General features: G+C 41.9%; 1 protein-coding gene and 1 pseudogene across 4 annotated transcripts in view; one reads left to right on the plus strand and one right to left on the minus strand.

Moving 5' to 3' along the window:
- Positions 1-8169, minus strand: part of LUZP1 (leucine zipper protein 1) — a 70988-nt gene that overhangs the window by 18800 nt on the left and 44019 nt on the right. For 2 of the 4 annotated variants that reach the window (XM_011357557.2, XM_011357555.2), the window contains exon 2: positions 6637-6743. The exons of 1 other annotated variant lie outside the window; for it this stretch is intronic. The gene's annotated coding sequence lies outside the window, so the exon portion shown is untranslated. Of the gene's footprint in view, positions 1-4471; positions 4582-6636; positions 6744-8169 lie in introns of all 4 variants that reach the window. One more of the 4 variants, XM_023529400.1, reaches the window with a different exon arrangement.
- On the plus strand, positions 31-149 carry LOC111738338 (annotated as a pseudogene).

Consider the following 8169-nt stretch of genomic DNA (forward strand, 5'->3'; position numbering starts at 1 on the left):
AATCTCCTTATTTTAAAAGTGAAGGAACTGGTCTATGGCCATGCTACCCTGAACAAGCCCGATCTCGTCTGATCTCAGAAACTAAGCAGGGTCGGGCCTGGTTAGCACTTGGATGGGAGACCGCCTAGGAAGACCAGGTGCTGTAGGCATAAAAAATAATTTTAAAAAAATAATAATAAAAATAAAAAGTGAAGGAACTGAGACTCAGAAGTAAATATTGCGATTTCTCCAGCAATTTAGTCTCCTGACTCTCTATCCAGGATTATTCCCACCGTGTAAAATTATCTCCCTACAAAGTCTTGAGCGTTTTTACAAGGTGAGTTCTGATTACATACAGACCAGAACAAAGGATAACAAGGAATTGAGCACTACTACCACAGACAATAAATTAAGTATATAATACACATTCTTTTTCTAGGGATCCAAGTTCTACCATGTACTTTTTCTTAAACACATTACTTCTCTGAGGTTTTCTCACCCATTCAAAGACCATATGGTAATCTGCAGACATGTAAAGCACTTAGCGGAATGCTTTGCGTGTAAGTCACAACAGTAGCTACTATTATTCTACTCAACCTTGACAATAACCTAATGGGATAAGGACCCCTCAAACTTGCCCAAGGTCACACAGCTAGTGAGAAGGATAGCCAAATGGCAAGCCCAAGTCTAGTTCTAAAGTCCTGGTTCATTTAAGAATGCTACCCAGTTTGGTCAAGTCATTGATCTTCTCTCTATGCATCAGTTCCTTCCTCTGAAAAAATAATATCAATCCAACCTACCTCACAGCAAAGGAAGTCGGCAAAAGCACTTTGCAAAGTCCTGTGCATACCTAAGAAAAGTGTCACCAAGCAGAATCCTCCTAAAAATAGCACCTCACTAAGATCAGCCCTCTACCCTGGGGCAAACGGAAATGGACAGAAAATGGGCTGAGTGTCACTTATCTCTGACGTTTTGGCCCTAAGTACAGCCAGAGAAAGAAATGTTTTGCTTCCTCCGGGACCATCCACAAAGGGAAGGGGTAGATGACTCTCTTCCCAGTGCCTCCTGCATCCCATTATGTTTATCCAGGTAAAATTTCATTTATTCAGTTGACATCTATGGAACATCTTATGATGCACCCAGCATTTTGCCAAGTACTAGAGAGAGACCCTTCACGCCCAACCCTTGCCTTTAAGGAATCAAAAAGACAGAGCCAATTATAAACCATTAACAAAGAAGCCTCCCTGACCATCTAACCTAATACAGCACCCAGCCCTCTGCTCCCATTTTCTTGCCCTGCTTTTTTCGTTTAGCACCTTTTACCACCTGATATATGTGTACTGGAAGCTTAGAAGAAGTGATTAATTAAGCCCAAGGGTGGGGTCTGGGAAGGAAATTGTTTATAGCAAACCTCAGAAATCATAGGAAAGTGAACAAGAGGACCGTCCCCATCCTTTAACACCGACCTCCCCCGACACTGGTGTCTAGCTCAGTTCCAATTCATAGTGGAGAGATACAGTGCCACCTGTCTCGTTCAGGGCTCCCAAACTTCTGCCAAAGTTCTTGAATCCAGTTCCAAGTGGCCCTATCCAGCACTTTGGAAGCTAGGTCTTCCTGTCCTAGTAGGCCAGCAAGGTTTGTAACAGGACATAATCAAACTTGCCCTACCCTTTCCCCCAGCGCAGCTGCCATGATTCACTTCCGGTTCCCAAGAGTCACATAAAGCAGGGGGTCAGTAAACACATACTTTAAAGTTGGATGGTATGCATACAAGTATACAACTTAGTTTTTTAGTAAATATTTTAGGTTATGTAAGACCTAAGGTCTCTGTCCCAACTCTAACGCTGCCATTGTAGCATGAAGCAGCCATGAACACTATATATAAGCAAATGACATGGCTATGTTTCAATTAAACTCTTATTTACAAAAATAGGCAGTGGGCCTGTGGACCATGTTTGCCAACCTTTGGTCTAAAAGAAAATGAGAGAACTATTTTTCAGCAGCTTCCTCCTGACCATTTCTAGTTATATGTCTTAAAACCTTAGACTGTCCACATCTCACCACTTCCTGAGCGCTTCTATTTAATTACTGGGTTTAAATGATCTTTTCCAGAATCACAAATTTATGTATTTTAGATATGCAAACATGAGGGTTAGTAGTCCAACTAGCATGCAGATTCCCCAGGTTGGAAGGATTCAGAGATTATCTGAATCCAAACTCCCACTCAATGCAGAAGTTATCTAGGAAGTAGTCATCCGTTCAGCTCCTATTTAAACACCTCTAATGACAGGAAGGACACTCATTTCCTCCCAGGGCAACTCATTACATCTTTTTAGATGGCTCTAAGGTAAGATATCTTACTTATTTTTTTCCTCTTAGACATATTAACTTCTTGATCACTGGTGAACTGGTTTACCATCTGACTTTTTAGTAGAATGTCAGATCCAAGTCAGGAACATGACTTTTTGCGTTTGTAGCTGTTTTATACTGCTGTCTTTCTCATCCTTTGAACAGTCTTGGTACATAAAGGATATAAAATAACTGTTTACAGGAAGGAAGGGAAGGATGGATGGAAGGAAGGGAGGGACAGAGGGAAGGGGCAAGCAAAACAATGCTGCATTTGGGGAATTTTAAGTAATTGACAGGGCTGACTTCCAGAAAAGGAAGAGCAGAGCAGGTAACTGATAAGGCTGGAGTGTAGATAGCGTGTAACACAGAAGTCCTTGAACTCTCACAGCATTTGCAGAGGCTGAGGTGTTCATGTTTGAGAAACAAGTTTGGAATTGACTTTGCTCCCGTCTCCTCTTCCTTCTAGCCTCCCCTGCCCCATTCTGATGGAACATTTCACTCCCGCCACCTGTCCTCTGAAGCCTTTTCTATCAGCCCCTCCCCCAACAAAATGCACCACCCAGAACTCGTAGATACTTCTATCACTGTACCCATGACACTTACTTACTTGCTTATATATTTGTATTCCTCTGCTGGGCTCTGAGCTATAAGAGCAAGAACTGTCATCTTTATTTTTCTGTCCTGGGCTGAATACTGTGATGAGAGGTAAGAACCTTATAAATGTTTGGGAAAAAAAGGACAGTAACAGTCTCACTGCATTCTGTACTGGCCAAACTACATCTAGGGAGAATGGTTTTCGGATCTGGGCACTACGTTTTAAGAAAGATACTTAGCCTTTATGCCAAAGATTGTAAAAATGCAAATGCCAAAAGGCTGAGGCCAATAATGTGAGAGCCTGGTAGGATGATGGCTAAGAGGGAAGTGTAGCCGACTATTTCCATTTAAAAAAAAAAGGAAATAAAAAGAACACCACCGTATAGACCCTCCAAAACACACACCAACATGCCTGCAAGTGGATATGGGAAGCAAATTTGCAACCTGTTTTAAACAAAGGGATTTAAGCAAGGGAGTAACACAATCAGAACTGCATTTTTGAAAGAACATTCTAACAGGATAAACCAGGATGTTATTGGCAAGAGACAGAATAAAGGCCTGAACTAACACAGAAGCAATGGGGTAAAGGGATGGGGGTGGATTTGAAAGATGACCTGGTCGATCCAGTTTTAATTATGAAGCCCAAGACTGTATGAGCTAATCTGGCAGCAATACTACCAGTTTGCAGGTTCACAATGATTTTTTTTCCAAATAAATTGCTATGAAATCTAATTCATTTTGATAACTTAAATATGGAGCTTAATTCTTATTTCTTTTGCAGGCAGTAAGGTACAATGATAAAAGATTAAAATTGTGAAGCCAGGTAGCCTAAGTTCAAACCCTGATTTTGCCACTTACTAGCTATGTGATCTTGGATAAGTTACTTGACTTCTCTATACCTATCTTAAAGGGTGACTGACTGTAGGTGTCAATTAAGTACTTAGACCAGCACCTGGTCCACCTTAAGTGTCATGTTAAGTTTAAACTTAATTTTTATTTACTATTTTCTGCCTTGCAACTTGAAAGTTAGTTTCAATCAACAGCGTCAATTGTCTAAATATTTTCTACACTTTCCAACTTGCAAGCATTCTCTATTAATAAATCTGACAGTCATGTCTTTTCTATATCTTTACCCAAATTGATGTTCAGATTGTTAAACAAAACATAACCAAGAGCAGCCTTCTATAATGTCACTAAAAACAGCCTGTCTAGATAAACACTGGTCTATTAATCAGTACTTGTCCAATACCTACATGAAGGCCAGCCCGAAATTTTCTTTGTCTTGGGGTCACATGAGAAAATGTAAATACCTAATTTTAGCACTTAAGACACATTATCTTTATAGCATATTCCTGATCCTCCAGACTAGGAACCTTTTCAAAACTGAATTGCCCTGATGTACATCAAAGTGCTATATGATAATTATCTCTGGGTGGTGTAGGGTGTTTTCTTTATTTTCTTGTATTCCTATAATAAACTTGTACCGATTTTATAGTTTAAGTAAAATGACAAAGCTTAAAGAAAGAAAGAATTCTTAAGCATGACTTACTCTTCGTGAATACAAGGCTGGCTTCTACAGGTCACTTGTGTTCTTATCCTTTGCTCAGTCAGTTTTAGAATTTTACCAGGGATCACTGTCAAGTTTCCAACCCCTATGACCTAGAGATTAACACTAAATAAATCAAACATCTCTACTGAGAGAATTAGAATTCGACTCTGTCTTCGAAATATGTCCAGAATCCATTACTCTGTGGCTACCCAGCCCTAGTCTGAGCCACCATCATCCCTCCCCAGACTCCTGACCACTGCAAACGCTTCCCTGCTGCTCTCTCTCCCTTCACTCTTCCTCCACCGCCTGCCTTTCCCCACCCTCCAGTCTCTTCTCCCACAGCAACCAGAGTGAGCTTTTTAAAACTTAAGTCAGAAGATGTCGCTCCTTGTGCCCCATTCTCCAGTGGCTCCCACCTCGCTTAGAATGCACTCCAACGGTTTTCCCTGGCCCTAAGGCCCTATGTGATCTGGGTCCCTTCACTTCTCTGCTCTCATCCACTGCTCTGCCCCGGCATCTCTACTCCAGCGCACTGGCCTCCTGGTGGGTCCTTGGACATGTCGAGTCACATCCATGCCTCGGGGCTTGTACGCTTGCTATTCTCTCCGCCTGGGATGCTTTTCTCCCAGACATCTCTCTGGCTGGATTCCATGCTTCTTTAAGATCTTGGCTTAAAATATCACCTCATCAGAGGCCTTCCCTGACACCCTACATAAAGCAGCGCCCCAACACTCCCTATCACCTCACCCTGCTTTTGATCTTCTGAGCACATATCACCTAGTGGACCTTACTCACCTATGTACCTATCTGTTTGTTTGTTTGACGATATCTAGTTATTCGTTTATTTTTATCTGTTTGTTCTCATTAGATGATAATCCTTGAGAGCAAAGATTTTTTTTCTGTTTAACACTGTATACTTAGCTCCAAGAATTGTGCTAGGCATGTAGTAAAGAGATCATTTTTATCATCGGAACATAAGCCCCAGTTTATAGCAAAATACTCTATGTATAATAGGCATGTGGCATAAGTTGATGAAAATGATTCTCCCCTCTCCAATTCACCAAGTATATTAAAAAATATTGGAGCTCCGATAAAAAGAAACTAAAGTATCATCAGAAAGATTAATGAACAAATGAAAACTGGCTGCCACTCCACCCAACAAGAAATTAATTTCATAACCCAGTCCCCTGAGGCAGGAAAAATGCTTGGAGAAAGGAACACAACGAGACTCCTGAACCGAGAGTTTGCCTAGAAGTTTCCCACTCCCCCGGGAAGAGCTCTACACTGTCCCTAACTGCACCTGTGTCCCAGGAGTGGTCACCACGAGAGTGAGAGGTCATACTAGGAGTCTTTTCCTATGTCCAGTCACTCCTACACCTAGAACCCAATTCCCAGGCATTTTCTCTGGTTGCCCTATTGCCCTACCTTCCCAGAGAACCTTTCTTAACTATTACCCAGCTACCAATGGCAACCAAGACCAGCCCTCCACCCCTCAGTGGCTCTCATCTTGCCTAGAATAAAACACACTCCAAAGGTCTTGCCTCGGCTCTAAGGCTTTCTGGGCACTCACTGCCCAAGTTTCTTCTTTCGCTAGTACTCTCCACCGCCTCGGTCACCGACAACCAACAAAATCCTGGCACACGGAACCCAGAAAGGGCTAGGAAAGGAGCCAGTTGTCGATCAAAAGGGTTCTTTTTATTTGTTTATTTTGCTTTGCTTTTTAAAAGTTAAGTTAGTTACTGCCGTTAAAGTACAATGAAAAGAACCCAGGTCTGAAATCTAGTCCTATCTGTGTGAACTTAGAGAAGAAGTTATTTAACCTCTCTAAGCTCATTTCTTCATGGTGATAATAACAGCACTTACTTCATAAGGTTGGTGTAAATATTAAAGGAGATGATGTGTGTCAAATAGGACTAGGTCTGGCATATAGTAAATATTCAGCAAAAGGAATCTAGGCCTATTTCTCAAGGTTGTCGACTTCACGCAAGGATTTTCCTTCATTAGGCTGACTGGCTGATTAAATTAAATGAGAACCCATGTGAAGTACATTGCTAGTATTTGGTTCATAATAGGTCATCAACAACTATTGACTTTCCTCCCTTTCGTAATGATGGAAAAATTATACAGACTTCAGAAACCACCCAATCTATGAGCGTACAACATACCATTTAGGTAATTTAAGCTTTTCCGTCAATGCTTCTGGCTGCTCCCCCGATGCCTGCTGTTCTAGAAACGGTCATTCACTATCTTTCAATGGCAGTTGCCTCTTGGCCTGGATAGAATATAAACAGAAAGGAAGAGACAGGTAAAACATGAATCGCACCAAGACTGAGCTGACCCAAAAGCCTGTCCCAAACACCGTCATCCATAGTTTATTGTCAGAAAAGGAACGAGTTAGGAGCTGAGTCCAGATCCTGACTCTGAAGGAAGCTGGCACTCTCTCCCTCCCAGGGGAGAGGAGTCTGGCTCCTGGAGACTTCCCCTTTCCTCCCAGGTGATATGGTCCCAGGGTACAATACATTGTCTTTCCTTAAATTAACAGACCTATACATCCCTCCACAGTCTAAAACTTTATATGACACCTTACAGCTGGGAAGGATCTCAGAAATCACTAGCAAGATGCCTTCATTTTTAAGGAAGGAAACTGAAGCTTGGAAAGGGTGAGTCACACGATTGCTTGGGGCTAAAGCCGGGATTCTACTAAAAATAAGATGTTCTGGAAGATGGGTAAGAAGAAAAAAAAAAAGAAACATCTGTTGGGTATCTACCATGTTTTAAGTTTTATATAAGACGATAACACAATTAATGTTACCCCCTTATAGATAAAGAATCTAAATTTCAAGAAGTCAGTGTTGTCCAAGGTCTTACAGCTTGCTGGTAAATGGCAGTCAGGATTTAAACCCAAGTCTGTCTGATCTCAAAAGCCACTTCACTGTGCTGACTCTCACTGGGTCGCCTTCTAGCCTGGGTCCTCAAAAGGGCCCTGAACCACCCAGTCTTGATTAGAACTAAAAATAGAGCTTCTGTCTGCAAACTTATTACCCTTCGGTTTTACCACATAAGCCCTCTTTCTACAGGAGAGCCGAAAAGCCTGATAACCCACTGAATCTTACCCCTAAAATCAGAGAAGAGTTACTGAAGGCGGAAGATCTGGGTCACTTCTGTCTATCCCAGTCTTGAGGAAGAATGTAAAGGTAGCTTCTAAGCTAGTGGCGAAACTAAAGCGTTTGTAGATGGTCTTACACTCAAACTATCCCTCTCTCCTTTCATCACAATGCCCACCCCTCCCTTCCAGATCCTGCAGAACACCTCTGACCTCCTTCCAGGGCTGCTGGCCCTTTTCATCTCATTTCCACACCTCCACCACCAGCCCCGTAACATACACACAATAGAATCCCTCCTAAAAGGCTAGAATTGAAGATAGAGAAATCATAAAATGATAGTTTTTTAAATAGCTTAAAAGAAAAAAAAGATGAGGGCCTGAAGCCTCAAGCCAATAAGACCTTAAGAAAAAAGAATTATTGATAAGCAATGAAAATAGTAGAAAAAAAAGATCTGCACCAGTGGCAGCACCCAAAGGATGGCCTGATGGGTGCGGGAGCAGCTTTAGCTCTCCCTCCGCCATGCAGACACTTGCAAAAAAGAGTCAGTCTAAGTAAGGCAAGTGTGATGGCTACTCAGCTTTAGAACCAGTCCAC

Source organism: Pteropus vampyrus, unplaced genomic scaffold, assembly GCF_000151845.1.
Source record: "Pteropus vampyrus isolate Shadow unplaced genomic scaffold, Pvam_2.0 Scaffold36, whole genome shotgun sequence".
In the NCBI taxonomy this organism is placed as follows: Eukaryota; Metazoa; Chordata; class Mammalia; order Chiroptera; family Pteropodidae; genus Pteropus; species Pteropus vampyrus.